Source organism: Pseudorca crassidens, chromosome 7, assembly GCF_039906515.1.
Source record: "Pseudorca crassidens isolate mPseCra1 chromosome 7, mPseCra1.hap1, whole genome shotgun sequence".
Classification (NCBI taxonomy): Eukaryota; Metazoa; Chordata; class Mammalia; order Artiodactyla; family Delphinidae; genus Pseudorca; species Pseudorca crassidens.
The window spans coordinates 6,623,060-6,643,906 of NC_090302.1; positions in this window are offsets into that span (position 1 = coordinate 6,623,060).

Below are 20,847 nucleotides of genomic sequence, written 5' to 3' on the forward strand. Positions count from 1 at the left end.
CAAAACCACTCACAAAGAGCTCTCTGGACAACCCAAACATATCTGAGCCCCAGGAATGGATATAAATGGGCCCCCGCAAGTGCCCCCAACTACATAATGATCCTGACATTGCATTGTGCCCCATTTCCCCTCTTTTTTTTTTTTTTTTTTTTTTTTTGCGGTATGCGGGCCTCTCACTGTTGCGGCCTCTCCCGCTGCGGAGAACAGGCTCCGGACGCGCAGGCTCAGCGGCCATGGCTCACGGGCCCAACCGCTCCGCAGCATGTGGGATCCTCCCGGACCAGGGCACGAACCCGTGTCCCCCGCATCGGCAGGCAGACTCTCAACCACTGCGCCACCAGGGAAGCCCTCCCCTCTTTTAAGAAAGTTTTAAAGAGTGTAAAACAACTTACCTATTTCCAGTATCAGTGAGTATCTTAAGATAAAAACTAGTTCATTTAGCATATCTTAAGAGAAATTGCCTTTGAATGGGAACTTCCAGTACTCTGAGACCTGCAAGACGTACCTAGAAAATTTGCTGCTGTGGAAAATGAAGAAATCGGATTGGGAGGCGGGTGGTGGAGAGCCTGTGTTTTATCTTGTTTATTAATTGCTGTAATACTGTCCTTGCGGCAGCTGAGGGAGTTTCATATTTTCTTTAGGCAACGTTAGGAGCTGAAGCTGTCTTTGGACAAGTTTGATGCTACGTGAATTCTGCTGATTTGGCTACTGGGTGACCACTCCATTAGTACTATTAACTCCATTCATATTAATTTTTGTTATAAATCTTACAAAAGGGAGTGCTTCTGGGTATTTATATCCACATTTTGTTTTCAAAAATTGTCCAAAGCCCGGGCTTCCCTGGTGGCGCAGTGGTTGGGAGTCCGCCTGCCGATGCAGGGGACACGGGTTCGTGCCCCGGTCCGGGAAGATCCCACATGGCGCGGAGCGGCTGGGCCCGTGAGCCATGGCCGCTGAGCCTGCGCGTCCGGAGCCTGTGCTCCGCAACGGGAGAGGCCCCAACAGTGAGAGGCCCGCGTACCGCAAAAAAAAAAAATTGTCCAAAGCCCATGGTAGCTGCCGTCTTGCATCACTGTCTCTGGGAGGCTGGTCACCTCCCCTCCCACCCATCCTCTTGTCCCTACATTACCCCCTTCCCCTTTACTCTTTCTATCATTTCTCTCTTGGAACATCACCTACAGTGTTTAAATTGTTAATTAAAAACATTCAAAACCACCAACTTGACTCCTTAAGGCCGTCATAACTTGAAAGACCAACCAGGAAGGTCTTGGAAGGGAGCTGCAGATAGGGCTCTGCCCTTTGGTGCGAGGTGGGCAGAGATTTTCAGGACCAGAGACAGCACCCCCTGGTCCACACCTGTTTCCAGGGAAGTTTCGGAGTTGACTGGAACTAGAGGTGTGACCACGCTGATAGAATGGGAAACTGCTCAAGGCTGGAGAGACCTACTCGCACCGAGCGAAGCACTAGAGGGTACTGGTGAGCTGCTGGTCTGAGGACTCAGAGACATGGGTTCATATCCTGCTCTCACTACCTCTGTGACCTCCAGAAAAAAATGACAACAGAAGTTCAAACCCCTAGATTATATAAAAAACCAACTGTCAGACTTCCCTGGTGGCACAGTGGTTAAGAATCCGCCTGCCAATGCAGGGGACAGGGGTTTAGTCCCTGGTCTGGGAAGATCCCACATGCCGTGAAGCAACTAAGCCCATGCACCACAACTACTGAGCCCACGTGCTGCAACTACTGAAGCCCGTGCGCCTAGAGCCTGTGCTCCGCAACAAGAGAAGCCACTGCACTGAGAAGCCTGCACACTGCAACGAAGAGTAGCCCCTGCTCGCTGCAACTAGAGAAAGCCTGTGCACAGCAATGAAGACCCAACACAGTCAAAAATAAATAAATAAAAATAAAAAGCCAACTGTCAGCCCGAAGACCTGTTCTCATCGAAGTCTTATCAGTGTCTATTTTATACAGAGGGGCTCTGCTGGGGCACATGGTATTTGGTGTTCTTCTTGTTATCGTTTATACAGGGATACACACTTTATTTCTATGAAATCCTAATGGCTATAGAATATTACATATGCCTTCAAACAGCTTTATTGAGGTAAGTTTGACATACAACAAAATGCACACATTTAAAGTGTACAGGGCTTCCCTGGTGTCACAGTGGTTATGAATCCACCTGCCAATGCAGGGCACACGGGTTCGAGCCCTGGTCTGGGAAGATCCCACATACCGTGGAGCAACTAAGCCCGTGTGTCACAACTACTGAGCCCACGAGCCACAATTACTGAGCCCACGTGCCACAACTACTGAAGCCCGTGCACCTAGAGCCCGTGCTCCGCAAAAAGAGAAGCCACTACAATGAGAAGCCCGTGCACTGCAACAAAGAGTAGCCCCTGCTCACCGCAACTAGAGAAAGCCCACGTGCAGCAACGAAGACCTAACCCGGCCATCAATTAATTAATTAATTAATTGATTTTAAAAAAGTGTACAATTTGTTAAGTTTTGACATATTTATGCACTCACGAAATCAGAGTAGTGAACGTAGCCATCACCCCCAGAAGATTCCTCTTGCCATCTTGTAATCCTCACCTCTCCCCTGATGCCCCCTCCCCTGTCCATCGACCACAGATTTGCTTTCTATCACTGCAGATTCGGACACTTTTTATAGGCTAGCATATGTTTTTAAAATAACATTATTATGTATTGTTTTATTTATTTATTTATTTTTTTGCGGTACGCGGGCCTCTCACTGTTGTGGCCTCTCCCGCTGCGGAGCACAGGCTCCAGACGTGCAGGCTCAGCGGCCATGGCTCAAGGGCCCAGCCACTCTGCGGCACGTGGGATCCTCCCAGACCGGGGCACGAACCCGCTTCCCCTGCATCGGCAGGCGGACTCTCAACCACTGCGCCACCAGGGGAGCCCTATTGTTTTATTTATTAAGTGCTTGCTAAGGGTCAGGTTCTGGGCGCACTAGCGTCATTATCTCATTTAATTCTAAGGCAACCCTGTGAAGTGGCCAATCTTTATTTTACAGGTGAATACCCAGAGAGGTTAAATAATGTGCCCAAGGAACTTGTCACACGAGTAGAAAGTGGTGGAGTCAGGATGGGCACTCGGGCCCTTCGGAGGCCCCACCTGAGCTCTTCCCCCACTGACCTGCCTCTCTCCTCCAACAGGCAGGAAACAAACTGCGTGGCTTCAAATTCTGCCTCTGCTGTGACCATGCATATGACCCTGGGCAGGTTACTCACGCTCTCTAGGCCCTGGTTCCTCATTTGTAGACTGGCCCTAACGATAGTCCCTGCCTTATAAGGTTGCCCTGAGGGTCACTTGACGAGATGAGTGGAGGGGCACCTTAGCGGAGGGCTCAGGGAAGACGGATGAGTAGACATGTGGTCACGGTGTGGGAGGTGAGTGCAGTGAGACGGACATTCAGGACACGTTGGGAACCTAGGAGGTAGGAGGGGGGCAGTTGGTATGGGATGCAAGACTTCTGGAAAGTTCTCTCCTTGAACTCCTGGATGACCTTTGTCTGTTCTACTTGTGTTGGAAATGCACTCATCCATCTTCTAGCAGCCCAAGGCTTCCTCTGCGCCAGGCACTGTATCTGTCCACCTGAGGATTTACAGTGAGTAAGAGAGACTTGGTGCCGCCCAACAGGGCGCCCATCTGGCCGGGAGTGGCGCCTGGGGAGGGGTCTCAGCAATTACCATCCAATGTCATCAGAGCTGTGTTGGGGGGGGTTACTATTCTTCCATTTCACTTTTACAATCCCTCCAAGTTCTACCAACATCACCTGAGACTGACCAGCTGCCCCATGGAGAATTCTTTGTAAATGCATTATTGTTGGAAAACACCCCAAGGTGTTGTTACTGTTGCTGTTGAAAAACCTCCTGAAAAGGTCTCCTGTTCTATGCGCTTTCACACACCACTCAGGTCTCTCACTGTTGTTCCTTAAACAAATGTCACCTCCAGCCCCCAAGTCAATCACAAATGGATGGCCAGGAGCTGGGCTCAGGAATGACTGAACTGGCTTCTCTGAGGAACGTGTTTAACCCAAAGCTGGCTTCTTTTCCCCCCGGGACCTAGCCACCCTCTTTGACCTCCCAATGGGCGTGGGCTCAGGGCTGCCAACCCACTTCACAGGCAAAACACAAAGGGGAAGGAAATCTGCCTCCCAGATGGATCAGGCACCCAAGGTTGGAGAAGGCAGTTAACGCATTGCATCCATAGAGACTGTGGGTTTCAAGCTAAAGAAAACACCAGGGACTTCCCTGGTGGTCCAGTGGCTAAGACTCCATGCTCCCAATGCAGGGGCACGGGTTCGATCCCTGGTCGGGGAACTAAGACCCCACATGCCACGCGGTGCAGCCAAAACAAAACAAACAAAAAACAACAAAAATAACAGAAACAAACAAAAAAGCACAAAGTCTCCATGCCTTCTACGCCATTCTCACTGCCCAACAACCCTGCTCAGCCCTGGTTCCAATAACTAAATTTGTTCATTCACTCAACCAGGATTCTTTGAGCATCACCCATATGCCAGGCTCTGTGTAAGGATGAACAAGACAGACCAGGGACCTCCTCTCATGGGGCTGTGGTGGATGGATAATAAGCAAAGAAACAAAACCACTGCTCTGCTGTGAAGACTTCCCCGGTGGCGCAATGGTTAAGAATCCGCCTGCCAATGCAGGGGACACAGGTTCGATCCCTGGTCTGGGAAGATCCCACATGCCGCGGAGCAACTAAGCCCGTGCGCCACAACTACTGAGTCCACGTGCCACAACTACTGAGCCCGCATGCCACAACTACTGAAGCCCGCGAGCCTAGAACCTGTGCTCCGCAACAAGAAAAGCCACCACGATGAGAAGCCCACATACCACAACAAAGAGTAGCCCCGCTCATTGCAACTAGAGAAAGCCTGCACGCAACAAGGAAGACCCAACACAGCCAAAAAACCCACAAAAAACAAAAAACACTGCTGTGATCACCAGATGGTAATAAATGCTATTAAGAAAAAAAAACAGGGTGTGTTGCAAAGTTCCTTTCTTAACTGTGAGCCCCTTGTAGTAGTCAGGGTTCTCCGGAGAAATGGACCAATAGGATGTATAATATATGTATGGATATATATATATATATATATATATATAGAGAGAGAGAGAGAGAGAGAGAGAGAGAGAGAGAGAGAGAGAGAGATTTATTATAAGGAATTGGCTCCCATGATTATGGAGGCTGAGACATCTAAAGTCAGAAGAACTAAAGGTATAGCTCCAGTCTGAGTCTGAGTTCTAGGACAGGAGAAGTCCAATGTCACACCTTGAAATTAGTGAGGCAGAGAGATTTCTTTCCTACTCAGCCTTTTATTCTATTCAGACCTTCAATGGATTGCATGAGACCCACTCATATTGGGAAGGGCAATCTGCTTTACTCAGTTTACCAATTTAAATGTTGATCTTGGGAATTCCCTGGCAGTCCAGTGGTTAGGACTCAGTGCTTTCACTGCCAGGGCCCAAGTTTGGTCCCTGATCATGGGACTAAGACCCCTCAAGCTTCACGGTGTGGCTAAATAAAAAATGTAAAAAAGGGCTTCCCTGGTGGCGCAGTGGTTGCAAGTCCGCCTGCCGATGCAGGGGACACGGGTTCGTGCCCCGGTCCGGGAGGATCCCACATACCGCGGAGCGGCTGGGCCCGTGAGCCATGGCCGCTGAGCCTGCGCGTCCGGAGCCTGTGCTCCGCAACGGGAGAGGCCACAACAGAGAGAGGCCGCGTACCGCAAAAAAAAAAAAAAAAAAAAATGTTGATCTCATCCAGAAACACCCTCGAAGACACACCCAGATATAACATTTAACCAAATGTATGGGCACCCCATAACCCAGTCAAGCTGGTGGATACAATTAACCATCATACCCTTCAAAACAGGCCAAGGGGACCCTTCTCTTTGAGCCCTTCAGGCTTGTGATAGTGCTTTGTACATGGTGGAAAGGGGATTGTCTCGTGAAGAATGGTGAAGTGTCTCAGGTTTTGCCCGGCTTGCAAGTTCACAAGTTAGCCTGCCGGTTTCACAGAGGCTATCAAAGACATGAGCTTCCTGGGTCAGAGACAGGGATGTTATTACTCATGGCACAGATATCAATAAATATCTGTGATGTAAACAGATGGTTGCACGCGCTCCAGTCCTAAGCTACATACCCAGGAAATGGCAGTCACCCAGATCTTTTGGGGGAACAAGAACCCCCTGATGTCACTTAAAGTGACATTGAAGACAAGACCAATTTGGCAATACCTGGAAAGTTGAAGATGCACATGCCCTGTGACCCAGAAATTCCATCTTCAAGCCTTTATCACATCATGATGCATGAAGAAAATGAAAGTATGGGTACAGCCCACTGGTGTTAGTGGAGGGACTACTGGACAAGGTGACTGAGCCCAGGGCCCTGGCTGCCTTGGGCCCTTTCCGTCTGCCCACCTGTAACCCACTCATGGCAAAGCCCACTCCTAGAGGGACCCATGTACACAAGGAGACACATTCAAGGATGTTTGTTGAGGTGCTATTTGTAGTAGTAAAAATTGGAATCAAAGCTAATTTTCTATCACCAGAGGAATGGATAAACCACTGTTTAGTCCTAAAATGGAATATTATACAGAAGATAAAAATGGATTCACTAGAACTATGTGTATCAATGTCAATAAGTCTCATGAACCAGAGTTGAGTGAAAAAGAAAAAGTAGCCAAAGGAGATGTACAGTATACCATTTATGTGTTTACATATTTTTTGTTGTTTTGTTTTGTTTTTTGGCCATGCCACACAGCTTGCAGGATCTTGGTTCCCTGAACCTGAGCCCTGGCAGTGAAAGCACGGAGTCCTAACCACTGGGCTGCCAGGGAATTCCTTCTGTTCACATATTTAAAATGCACATTGTGGGACTTCCCTAGTGGTCCAGTGGGTAAGACTCCTCGCTCCCAGTGCAGGGGGCCTGGGTTCGATCCCTGGTCGGGGAACTAGATCCCACATGCATGCCACAGCTAAGATCCCGTGTGCCACAACTAAGACCTGGAGCAGCCAACATAAATAAATAAATTTTTTTTAAAATGCACATTGTATGCGGATACATAACATGTGTAGTTAAAATAAAAACAAAACATAACAAGGAATTGATACACTTCAGTTTTGGCATGGAGATGACTTTTGGGGAGGAAGGCCAAAGGGATGGGATTAGAGCTCTACTTTTTTTTTTTTGCGGTACGCGGGCCTCTCACTGTTGTGGCCTCTCCCATTGCGGAGCACAGACTCCGGACACGCAGGCTCAGCGGCCATGGCTCACGGGCCCAGCCGCTCCACGGCATGTGGGATCTTCCCGGACCGGGGCACGAACCCGTGTCCCCTGCATCGGCAGGCGGACTCTCAACCACTGCGCCACCAGGGAAGCCCTAGAGCTCTACTTTTATTAAAGGTACTTTTATTAAAGAGAGCTGAAGGAAATACAGCAAAATGTAACATCTATTAAATCTGGGATGTTATATTGTTTCTTTTGATTAAATAGTTTATAATTAAATAAAAGAGTTAAGGTGGCCTCCAGAGAGGTAGCTAGAACGCATCTGGAGAACCTGGCCTCTGGTAACCTGAAGACTGTTGCTATTTTTGTCCTGGACAGAAGGGCTCAAGGCATTCATTCCCCCAAACCTTGCCTCACCCTGCGGCTTCTCAGAAGGATAGTGTAATTCCCAAGTCTTACCACTAGATGGGGCGAGCACGCAGGATTAGAAAGGGAGAAACGGGCTCACCAGAGCAACTTGAAACAAGGAAGAAATTTTGCGAGAGAAGCAGAGGCAGAGACTTTGAGAACATGAGAGACGGGTAGAGGTAAAAAAAAAAACAGCATCCAAGTAACAAAAGGACCCCTATTTGAAGTAGCAAACCATTCACTGGTGTTGATAAAGTATCTATTTTCTAGTCCTTAAAATCACCCAAGATGCAGTTCTTAGGCCTTAAAACAGATGTCAACAAGGGGTTCAGGGAAACTCCGGTTCCCACCCCCGGGTCTGACTGATACCATTCCATTGAACGACCCAGAGGTATGTTTAGTTTCAAGTGCCTGGACTTTGAAGGCCCTGAGTTCACATCCCGACACTGCTTCTGACCAGCTGTGTAACCTTGGGTGACTGCCTTAACCTTTCTGGGCCTCAGTTTTCTGATCTGCAAACTAGGGGAAATAATAACACCTGGCCCACAGGACTGTTGCAAGGGTTGGATGCGATTACACACGTGAAGCCCCGAGCACATAATAAGCCTTTGGTAAATGGTAGAAGCATTAGACCCTAACACCCAAATCACTCTAAAGTAAGCAATTCCAGGGAACAAGGACAAGGTTTCAAACTGCAACATGAGGGCTTTCCTGGTGGCGCAGTGGTTGAGAATCTGCCTGCCAATGCAGGGGACATGGGTTCGAGCCCTGGTCTGGGAAGATCCCACATGCCGCGGAGCTGTGAGCCACAGTTGCTGAGCCTGCGCATCTGGAGCCTGTGCTCCGCAGCAAGAGAGGCCGTGATAGTGAGAGGCCCACGCACCGCGATGAAGAGTGGCCCCCACTTGCCGCAACTAGAGAAAGCCCTCGCACAGAAACAAAGACCCAACACGGCCATAAATAAATAAATTAATTAAATTTAAAAAAAAACAAAACTGCAACATGATGAACAGAATTTAATGCTCTCCTGAGGGGTAAAGATATTCCTACGTACCCAGCCATGGGAAAGGATAATGGGGAGATATTTGATGACCCTATAAAAGGAGCAGCTAGAGGGACTTCCCTGGAGGTCGAGTGGTTAAGACTCCTTGCTTCCAATGCAGGGGGCGCAGGTTCGATCCCTGGTCAGGGAACTAAGATCCCACATGTTGCATGCTGTGGTCAAAAACTAAAAATTAAAAAAAAAGAAGCAGCAGAAGAAACAAGACTGAATTGTTTAAAAAAAAAAAAACTAAAAAACCCTAAAAGTTAAAAAAAAAAAAAAGGAGCTTCTAGGAACCCTGCCACTTTCCCAAGGAGAGGATGACACCATCCCTTCCTTCTTTCACTCATTAGACAAATATTTAGAGAGCAGCTTCCTAGAGCAGGCCCTGGGAGGCAGTGTGCGCAACACACACGCTGCCCCTCCCTCCCCTGGGGATGCACAGCCCAGTTGGGGCAGAACAATATGTGGGAAGGACTAGAGGGCAAAGGAGATGGAGGCAGGGATAAGATCACACAAGTAAGAATGATGGGGCCCTGTGTGTCTGGGACCCCAAAACCGTTGTCAGTATGTTCCAGCCCAGTGACACCCCAAAACAGCATCACTGAGGCGTGTTTGCATACCGGCTTGTTCACACTTTTCGTGTGTGCAATTGAGTGGTTTTTAGTAAATTTACCAAGTTATGCAACCATCACCATGAATCAGTTTTCCAACATTTCGTCAACCCATTAGGAGCCCTTGTGCACACTGAATGTCAGCGCCTGTCGTTGCCCCAGGAAACCGCTAATCTCCTTTCTGTCTGTAGCTTTGCCTTCTCTGGACATTTCATATAAATAGACCATACAATATGTAGTCTCTTGTGTCCGGGTTCTTCTCCTGAGCATACTTTGGAGGTTCATCCATGTCATAGCATGTATCTGTTGCTACCTCATTTTTATTGCTGAATAGTGTTCCATTATAAGGATATGTCCCATCTTGTCTCTCCAGTTGCCAGTTGATGGACATTTAGGTTGTTTCCTGTTTCTGTCCAGCCCATTCAAATTTTAATTCTAGGGCCAGTGGATGGACATCCCAGCTTCTGTCAGCTCCTTGACGTGACATCTAAAATGTGTGTGTGTTTTAGGGGAATTCTGTCATTTTCAGAGTCTCGAAGTGAAACCATGCGCCTCAGATAGGGACTTGAAGCCAAGTGTCTAAGCCCAGATTGGGACTCGAAGCCACAGTCTCTAAATTGAGATCACACACCTGGTTTCAGGACTTGATGAAGCTCAGGTTCTTGATGTCTCCTCACAGAAAGAATTCAGTGAGAGACAAAGTGAGAGGTGAGAAGTGGACTTATTAAGAGAGAAGCGCTCTCCACAGACAGAGTGTGGGCCATCTCAGAAGGCGAGGGGCTCTGAAATATGGCGTGGTTAGTTTTTATGGGCTGGGTAATTTCATAGGCGAATGAATGGGAGGATTATTCCAATTCTTTTGGGGAAGGGGGTGGAGATTTCCAGGATGGGCCACCGCCCACTTTTGATCGTGGATGGTTGGCCTTGGAACTGTCATGGTGCTAGTGGGTGTGTCACTTAGCAGATGCTGATGTGTTACAATGAGTATATAACCCGGCTCAAGGTCCACTGGAAGTCAAATCTTCCGCCATCTTGGATCTAGCTGGTTCTAACCAGTTTTGTTTTGTTTTGTTTTGTTCTGGGTGCATTGGGTCTTCGTTGCTGCGCACGGGCTTTCTCTAAGTTGCGTTGAGCGGGGGCTACTCTTCGTTGCGATGGCTTCTCTTGTTGCAGAGCACAGGCTCTTAGGTGCACGGGCTTCAGTAGTTGTGGCACGTGGGCTCAGTAGTTGTGGCTCGTGGGCCTAGAGCTCAGGCTCAGGAGTTGTGGCGCACGGGCTTAGTTGCTCCACAGCATGTGGGATCTAACCAGTTTTTGTCATGTCCTATGGCTCTGCCATTCTTTTAAAGGTTGTGTGTGACCGTTGTCCCATATATTGAGAAGCGTGACTCTAGACTAAACGAAGTTGGTTTGGTGAAGTCCAAATTAGGTGGAGTTATTTATTGTTCTGGTCAAAGGGCCTTTGCTTGGGGGTGTGGCTGCAATGGCCAGACTGACATGATTCGGGACTGATGTCCAGGATGTACCAGCCCAGCAAGGATGGGGACAGGGGTTCTGAAAGTGTGTTAGTAGCGCTTCTCCCTGGGAACAGCATGAAGAAGAGCGGTGAGGCTCCCTGGCTGGCCCAAAACATCTGTTTGACACACAACAGCACACCTTAGTCGGGGACCCTTGGAGCGATACGGAGGAAGAGAGAGAAGAGGGAGAAAGTTCCCAACACTTCTCCTGATGCAACAAGAAAGCAAGACCCTCTTTCTTAGAAAGTGGATAGCATTTCAGTTTGGAAAAAAAAACTGTTTTAAACTTTCAGATAAGTAGAAAGACTACTACGATGAACGCCCAAGTTTCTCGCCTGGATCCAGCAAGTGTGAACGCTCTCCCATTGGCTCCTCTTTCTCTTCTTTTACTGACCCATCTGAAAGCACTCTGCAGCCATCATTGAACTCCAGCCCTAAACTCTTCACCAAGTGTCTCCTAAGGTTAAGGACGATGCCTGTAAAACCACAATACCATCCTCTTACTCAATTTAATTTCAACACAGCGTTATGGGTCATTTCTTCCACATTCAAATTTCCCCAATTATCTCAATAATGTCCTTCAGGGTTTTTTGTTTGTCCATCTGTTGTTTTTAATTCAAGAGCTAATGAAGGATTAAGCCTTGCCTTTGGTTGTCATTGGAAGCCAGACTTTGAATTGAACCAAAATGAATGGAAATTGCTAAACCATGTGAGAAATTGAACGGGCCAGGCTCCTGAGGGAAGTATATGCCAACAGCAAACACCCGGTCCTCAGAACAGCCAGGCAGGGGCTACTGCCCACATTCCCAGAGGAGAGGTGGTAGGTGATGTCACACCTCGCCCGCGTCCACCTACTTGAGCCTGGAGGAGTCAGAATTTGAACCCACGTCTGACCGGCTCTGAGCGCCTAGACGCTGAAGCACCTGCTCTCCGGCTGGCTTTGCTGACCCCGCGCCTCCCTCCCGTCCCATCCCGGGCCCTGTGCTGGCGCCCACCTTGCTCCAAATCGTGCTCCGAGTTCCCGCTGAGCCGGCTCGGCTGCAGCGGGAGGCCCCCGGGTTGGGGAACTCACCCCAGCCGCCAGAGGCTCCGGGTGTGAGCGCACATCAACACCTATGCGATGGGCGGCATCTGGCCGCGCCAGGGTTTCCCAGTCGGGGAGATCGCAAGGGGAGCGCAGGTGGGACCCCAAAGTGGAGAGAAAAGGACATGCACAACCGGCCAGACGGGGCTCTGGGCCGAAACCCGAGCTCACGGCCAGGGGGACGCACGGCTCGGGGCGCCCTCCCTGCGGGGTTTCTAATTTCTCTGGTGGGCACCTCTCCCCCACCTCAGACCTCGCATAGGCTTTGAAAGGCCCTGAGCAACCGAGTGAAGGGTCTAACCGAGGCGGGTAGGGAGCCTAGGGCCGCCACCCAGCACTTTTTGGACTGGAGAGGTTTTTTTTTTTTTTAATAAATTTATTTATTTATTTTTGGCTGCTTTGGGTCTTCGTTGCTGCACGCAGGCTTTCTCTAGTTGCAGCGCGGGCTTCTCATTGCAGTGGCTTCTCTTGTTGCAGAGCACGGGCTCTAGGCACGCGGGCTTCAGTAGTTGTAGCACGTGGGCTCTAGAGCTCAGGCTCAGTAGTTGTGGTGCACGGGCATAGTTGCTCCGCGGCATGTGGGATCTTCCCGGACTAGGGCTCAAACCCGTGTCCCCTGCACTGCCAGGCGGATTCTTAACCACTGCGCCACCAGGAAAGCCCGAGGGTTTTTTTTTTAATAAAATAAAAAGCATCCGTAATATGTGCATGTATATTTAAATATATATTTTAAAATATATAATATATATTATATAATATATTATATATCTAAGTATATATTATTTAGATATATTAATATATTTTAAAATTACAGAAACAGTACATGTGCATGAAGAAGATTAGAAAACACGAACAATCAAAAATAAACACAGGGACTTCCCTGGTGGTGCAGTGGTTAAGAATCCTCCTGTCAATGCAGGGGAAAAGGGTTCGAGCCCTGGTCCGGGAAGATCCCACATGCTGCGGAGCAACTAAGCCCATGCGCCACAACTGCTGAGCCTGCGCTCTAGAGCCCGCGAGCCACAACTACTGAGCCCACGTGCCACAACTACTGAAGCCCGCGTGCCTAGAGCCTGTGCTCTGCAACAAGAGAAGCCACGGCAATAAGAAGCCCGCACACCGCAACGTAGAGTAGCCCCCACTCGCTGCAACTAGAGAAAGCCCGCACGCAGCAACGAAGACCCAACGTAGCTAAAAGTAAATAAATAAAATAAAATAAATAAATGTATTAAGAAAAGCAATCCTCGGGGCTTCCCTGGTGGCGCAGTGGTTGAGAGTCTGCCTGCCGATGCAGGGGATGCGGGTTCGTGCCCTGGTCAGGGAAGATCCCACATGCCGCGGAGCAGCTGGGCCTGAGAGCCATGGCCGCTGAGCCTGTGCTCCGCAGCGGGAGAGGCCACAACAGTGAGAGGCCCGCGTACCGCAAAAAAAAAAGCAATCCTCCTGTGGTTCCCATCGCTCTTGGGATGAAGCTCTAACCTCCTGCCTGGCCCTGCAGCCCTGTCCTGCACTCCTCAGCGCAGGACCGTCGCACATTCTGTGCCCTTTTCTGGAATGCTTTTCCCCCTCTGGAGCGCTTTTCCTCTAGAGCTCTGGTCGCTCTGGCTGTCTAATATATCTTTGACTACAGAGGAAAAAGAATATCACTAAAAATAGCTGGTTTCGGGCCAGCATTCTGGGCAAGTGTTTCACCCCTTTAGGGTTGAATAGACCTCTCTGAACAAGAGGGTCCCTCTTCCTACATTGCCCCCCACCCCAGACTGGGCGCTCCAGGAAGCGGGTGGCAGCAATCTCTCTGTCTGGTTTGCCGCTGTGTCCCTAGTACCCAGGACAGGGCCTGGCACAGAGATGGCGCTCAGCGATGGAATGAATGTACAAATGAATGAATGTGGGAGGGCACGCAGATTGATAAAGCCTTGTTGACAAAGTGAGTCACAAGTCTTAAAGACATGCTTGTACACTTGAATCCAGAAATCCCACTTGTAGGAATTTACCTGAATGGACGCCGACATTCATCTTGGCATTGTTTATACCAGGGAAAGCATTGAGAACAACTTAAATGCAAAACCAGGTTCTTGATCTTTTCTCTCAAGTCAGCATTTCTTCCAGCCTTCCCATGTCAGTAAATGACATCCCCATCTACTCAGCTATTCAAGTCAGAGACCTGGGCATTGGGATTTTATTCTGTTTTTTTATTTTAAAAAAAAAATTTTTTTTTTTTTGGTCACGCCACGCGGCTTGCGGGATCTTAGTTCCCCGACCAGGGATTGAACCCGGGCCCCAGCAGTGAGAGCGCTGAGTCCTAACCACTGGACCACCAGGGGATTCCCTTTATTTTTTTTATTGAGGTACCATTTACCTAAGTAAAATACACAGATCTTAAGCAACAGCTCAAAAAGAAAAAAAAATTTAACCTATGTAGACATCCCTAAGTTAAAAAAATTTTTAACTGCCACCCAGATGGAGACATGGAAATTTCTCAGCACCCAGGGAACTCCCTTGTGTCCCATCACAGTCAATACACCCCCTGCACACAGAGGTAACCACCCTTCTGCTGACATTCTGTCTCTAACACCTAACAGCCAGCCTATCGCTGAGGCCTGCCAGTCCTTGTGCCATATCTTTCTCAGGCCGTGTCACCTCTCATCCGGGCAGTAGCACCTGCCTTCTCATGTGTCCCCTCTCCTCTGGCACCCCCTCCTCCCCAGCAGCCAGGGACCTGAGCAGTCGCCAACCTGCCTGAGACTTCCCAAAGGCTCCTAGTGCCCTCAGGGAAGTGACCAAGACTAATCAGCACCTTGCACCGGCACCCTGCCTGCACCATCCCCTGAGTCCTCACCACACCCCAGATAAGGGAATGGAGGCACGATGGGGATGCCACTGGTCCGTGATTGCAAAGGCAGCAAGGGGTGGAGCTGGACACACCTGCAGGGTGACTCCCAAACCCATGCTGTTAACAGTCCTACTGCCACTCCATGAATGAATGAAGAATGAATGAGTGAATGATCTATTCATCTATTCAGGTTTTCTTTTGCACAAATACAGCTACCCTTAGGAAAAATCATATGTCCCACTGTTAACGGGTTGGATTTGAGATCACTTTGCTGGCTGCGGAACAGGAAAAGGAGGAGAAGAGAGGGGGAGAAGAGAGGAGGAGGAGGACGGAGGGAGGGAGGAGGTCCCTGCAGTGCCAGGCAGAGCACGTCTCTGGAGTGGAGGCTTCCCTCCCCTGTGGCGCTTTCCTGAGGACTGGCCTTGACCCCCAGCAGAGGAGAGGCTCTATTTACCCAGTGTCTGAACCCTGACAGTCACTGGGTTGCGAGGCAGGGGAGGGGGCCTCCCCTACAAGGCCTGCGGTTTGAGTGAAGAAAACAATTGCGTAAAAATGGAGAGCCTTACCACATTCCAGGTCCTGTCCCCGCCTGAGTCATGCTTGAGAAGGGGGAGGATAAAGCCAGAAAGCCGGAGCCGGAAGCCCCTGGGATTGCAGACCGGCCAGGGCCTCCGGTGTGACGTCACCCAAGTCATCGCCTGTGAGCTCAGGCAGAGGGGTCTGGGGCCAGGGTGAGAGGCAGGACGAAAGGCTGAGGCTGGCTTAGAGGAACTCCAGGCCTGGGTTGGAGAGAGGTCACCGGGTCGAGCGTCGGCCTTGGAGAGAGCCCCAAACCCCTCCCAATGTTGGGGCGCCTCTGACATGACCCCTGTGTCCCCAGCACCCAGCACAGTTCCTGGCACACTTAAGCACTCAGGGTTCAGGGGCTGAATGGACGAATCAATGAATGAATGAATGAATGAGGGAGCAAGGAACCTCTGCTGGGCACCCTGGTCTCCCACTTTAATTCTGCAAACTTCAGAAGTGACTGTTCTTGGGGGGACTTCCCTGGCGGCCCAGTGGTTAAGACTCCGTGCTTCCAATTCAGGGGACACGGGTTCAATCCCTGTTCAGGGAACTTAGATCCCACAAGCCTTGTGGCACAGCCAAAAATATAAATTAAAAAAAAAAAAAAATGACTGTTCTTGGGAATTCACCGGGGTTCCAGTGGTTAGGACTCCACGCTCTCACTGCCGAGGGCCCAGGTTCAATCCCGGGTCGGGGAACTAAGATCTCACAAGCCACATGGCACAGCCAAAAAAAAGACTGTTCTTGGGCTTTACGTGTCCCTGGTTCCCATGATGGCTGGTCTGGCATTCTGGTCACAGGCTAGCATTTTCACCAGCTCCGTACACAGCTGGGGAATGACAGACAACCGGGTGCAGAATGGCCTCTGGCCAGGAGGACGCTGCACTTTTTCCCTTAGCGCCAAAACTGTGTCATTCCCAGGGCTGGAGGGCATCGCTCATGATGAGACAGGAGGGGCAGGGCCTCCCAAGGTGGTTAAAACGGAGAAGCCTGGGTCCCTGGCTGCAGGTTGTGCAGGGACAATGGGAGTGGAGGCAGCAAGGGACATTTCTGGTCCTTTCCTGGCTCCAAACTCAGAAGCTTCTGGAACACCACCCCTCAGTGCTCTGGGCTGAGCAGTCGATAATAGCACATGTGCTACGTGCCCGCAGTTCTGAGACACACAGTCCAGATTGGAAACTGGAGATTGGGGGAGAAGGTCAGAGGATCCAGCTGGGCCCGTGGAAGATCAGCTTCGTGTGGGTATCAGCCCCTTCTCGGCCAAGTCCTTTCCTCCCCGACCCCGGGCTCTCTGAAGAGTCTTTTTCACATACACCAGTGCAGTGATGTGTGTATATCACTGTGGTTTAGCATGGAAATTGATCAAGTCACTTCACTCCTCTGAACCTCAACGTCCTCACCTCTAAAATGGGGACAAGGAAGACAGTGGACTAATATTGGGCACCGTATCTGGCAGCTAAAGTTAGCTCTTATTCGTGGATGGATCTAGAGACTGTCCTACAGAGTGAAGTAAGTCAGAAAGAGAAAAACAAATATCGCATATTAACGCATGTATGTGGAACCTAGAAAAATGGTACAGATGAACCGGTTTGCAGGGCAGAAACTGAGACACAGATGTAGGGAACAAACGTATGGACACCAAGGAGGGAAAGCCGCGGGGGGGTGGGGATGGTGGGGTGCTGAATTGGGCGACTGGGACTGACACGTATACACTGATGTGTATAAAATGGATGACTAATAAGAACCTGCTGTATAAAAAAATTAATTAAATTAAATTTAAAAATTAAAAAAATAAATAAAAATAAAGTTAGCTCTTATTATTGTTCATCTTGTTATATAATAATTATTATTTTGTCACTTAGTTTACTGCCCTGCTTGTGTTCCCAGCCCAAGCTGAAGGTCTCTCTCAGCTGCCCTGCCCGGGAGGGAGGAGCCTGTTCCCTTCGCCAGGTCTTACTCTTGTCTCGGGGCCAAATCGTGTCTGTTCATCCCCGGGGTCTCACCCCCTCCCACAGTGCTGGTCGGTCTCATCTCTCAGCTGCTGCCACCAACATGCTTAACAGTGACACACTGTTGAGTCCTAGTGGCCCTAGTGGCCTTTGATGGGTCCACATGGCCAGAATCTTGCCCAGAGAACGGCCTGGCAGGAAAAATGCAGTGAGGAGGGGGCTGCTGGCTGCGAGAGGCTGGTCTGGGTCAATTCTGTGCTCTTTCGTGTTAGGGAGGATCTGACTCTTGGGACGAGGTGAGAGCAGGGAGGCCTTCACGGTGGAGGAGTTAGGGTCTGGTGGTGAGCAGGGAAGCAGTGAGAGGCTTACATAGAAAGTGTCGTCTTACCCTACTATACCCAGAGGACAAGCGGGATCTGAAATGGGCTTCTGTGGGGCCTTGGCTTCCCGTAGACACCGGCGCCCAGTAGAGCAGGTGGCCGACCAGTGCTAACTAGCTTGGGTTGGTGGTAGGTTGTTTTCTCGTTGCTAGGGCAGAGCCGCACTGAGGATTCTGGGATAGAGGGACTTATGGTGAGGATGCTGCGGTACAAGGGGAACTTCTCAGGCGGGACACGGAAACACGGGTTTCCCAGGATCCCAGGGCTGGATAGGACCCGAAGCAGATTCATGGAGGGGCCTGGTTGTCGACGTTCTTTGATCTGTTCCTGCTGCTTGCATCCCACTCCTCGGGCGCTGAGTTCAGACTCCTCTCAGTGGTCTGGGCTCCTGCACCATGCCCACCTTTCCATCTCTCTCGGTATCTTCTGTTCACACCTGGGAAGCACCTGTTTGAGCAGAGCTACCCCAGCAGCGGATTTCATTGGCTGTTGGCTAGCTTCCCATTGGCTGCCTGTGGTCAGGTGCTCTCTGCCGTCCAATCAGCTATGGCCATGGTGGCCCTACCTCAGGAATTGCCTGGGACTGCCTCCCCGGGGGAGATGTCTCTACCTGTGTGTGTGTGGAGGGGAGGTGGGAAGGACCCCTTTCAGGGGCTCAGTGAAGGCCCGCATTCTGGGCTTGTCAAGTACATCCCCTGGCTTCCAACCAATCAATCAGGTTCCTGGGCAATCCAGCAAACCCCCAAGGCTCCCCCATCCCGACCACCTGTTTTCTTCTTCACCTGGTACACACACATCATTATGCATGGTTCTTATCCTGTTGTAAGGTAATTCGTTTAATACCAGTCTCGACCCCCACTGGACTGACAACTGGAGAGCAGGTGGCCCTTCACACACACATCCCTGGCCCCTGGGCTCTGCCTCTGGAATTAGACTGGCTCCGTTGAATAAACCAATATGAACACCACCAGCAGCAGTGACAGTTTATATTTAATGCCAGTCACAATGCTGCATGCTACCTGGATTACCTCAGTAATCCTCGGAGGAAGGTCTGTTCTCACGCCCATTTTAGAGATGGGGAAAGCGAGGCTTGGAGAGGGGAAGTGTGTTGCTCAGAGAGGAAGCAGTGGTGCCCAACAGTGACCAGCACTGGCTCAGACCTGTGCTCCTTCTTGATCCTCAGCCGCTGAGCCCTGGTGGCAGGTTACTTGGCATCTCCAGGCCTCAGTTATACTTTCTCCAAAAGTAGGATAAGAGGATTTAACATACGAAGTGGTCCCAGAAAATCAGCGCTTTTCAAACTAAAACTCAACCCGTGGGCTGGCATGATTATCACAGACAGGAAGTGGATTTTTGCTGTTCTCTTGGTAATAAATTGGGGTTTTCAGAGTTAAATTTTAAGTCCAGCTTGCTTGAAATCATCCCCAGATTTGGGCACATACCTCACAGGCAGCTTTCACAGCTTGATTCACAGGTCTTCGGGTCTGAACTGAAAGGCTCAAGTTTCACCCGAGATTCTAATCACATCTGTGACCTTTGTACCACGTGCCTTAAAGAAATAAAAAACCAGAAAGACAAGTTCTAGAACACTTTATGTAGAGATAAAGTGAATCTCCTTTATGCACTGTCCATATGGCCGTCTCAAGCCAGATATGGTCCTGGAGCTCCTTAAATGTGGAGCTCCAAACTTAGTTGTGCCATGGGTGTAGAATTCATAGCTAATTCTGAAGACCTAATATGAAAAAAAGTTAAATATCTAATTAATAATTTTAAAATATTAATGACGTTAAAATGATGATATTTTGGATCCAGTGGGTTAAGTAAAATATATTATTAGAGTAGACTGAACAATGTCCCCCAAAGATATCAAGTCCTAACCCCTGGAACCTGTAAATGTTACCGTAATGGAAAAGGTGTCTTTCTTTGCAATTGTGATTCAGTTAAAGATCTTGAGATGACGAGATTATCCTGGATTATCCAGGTAAACCCTAAATGTCATCACATGTATCCTCATAAGTGGGAGAAAGAGGGAGGTGTGACATAGACACACAGAGAAGGGGAGGAGAAGGCAGTGCGGTCGGTCGTGGTCATGAAGACAGAGACCGGAGCGATGCTGCCACAAGCCAGGGAATGCCAGCAGCCACCAGAAGCTGGAAGGCACAAGGAGCAGATTCTCTCCTTGAGGCTGTGGTGGGGAGCGCAGCCCTGCTGACACCTTGGTTTCAGATTTCTTGCCTCCAGAACCGTAAGAGAATAAATTTCTGTTAAGTCACCAAGTTTCTGATGATTTGTTAGTGTCCTCAGGGAACTCAAAGAATTGTTGAAATTAATTTCATTGTTTCATTTTATTGTTTTTAACACAGCTACTAGAAAAATTTTAATTAACGTATGTGGCTTGCACTTGTGGTGACCTTGGACCTTTCTCACTCTTCTTTAACCATAAGGGGAGGAAGCCACCTCCCCTCTCTGGCTCCTTGTCTGTAAACAAGGCATTGAACCGGGACAGCACTTCTCATCCACAGTCCTTGGGTCTTTGGGGGTCCAGGAAGGTGTCTGTAGATGTATTTTCAGGTTGGCAGTACCAGTTAAATAAATCTTTAGTTTTGGGCTGGATTGTATGAGATCCAACCAGCAGTTACACGTGTCCTGTGGACATGCAAACACTTTTAAAAACACAGAAAGGCATTTTATTAGTTTCCTGGAGCTTGTGTGGCAAATGACCACCAACTGGGTGGCTTAAACAACAGAATTTTATTCTCTCATAGTTCTGGAAGCCAGAGGTCTGAAATCCAGGTGTTGGCAGGGTTGGTTCCCTCTGGGGGAATCTCTTCCAGGCCTCTCTCCCAGCTTCTGGTGTCACTGGCAGCCCTTGGCGTTCCTTGGCTTGTGGCCGCACCACTACAATCTCTGCGTCCACCAGAGACGCAGAGATTGGCCTTTCCCTGAGTCTGAATCGCCCTCTCTGTTTTCTTATAAGGACACCAGCCATTGACTTAATTACATGTGCAAAGACGCTGTATGTCTTAATTTTATGGCTAGCCACTGGGTGCCCAGATTAAACATTATTTCTGAGTGGATCTGTGACACTGTTTCCGAATGAGATTAGCATTAGAATCAGTGGACTCAGTAACATAGGACACCCTCCCCAGCGTAGGTGGGCTTCATCCAATCCTCAG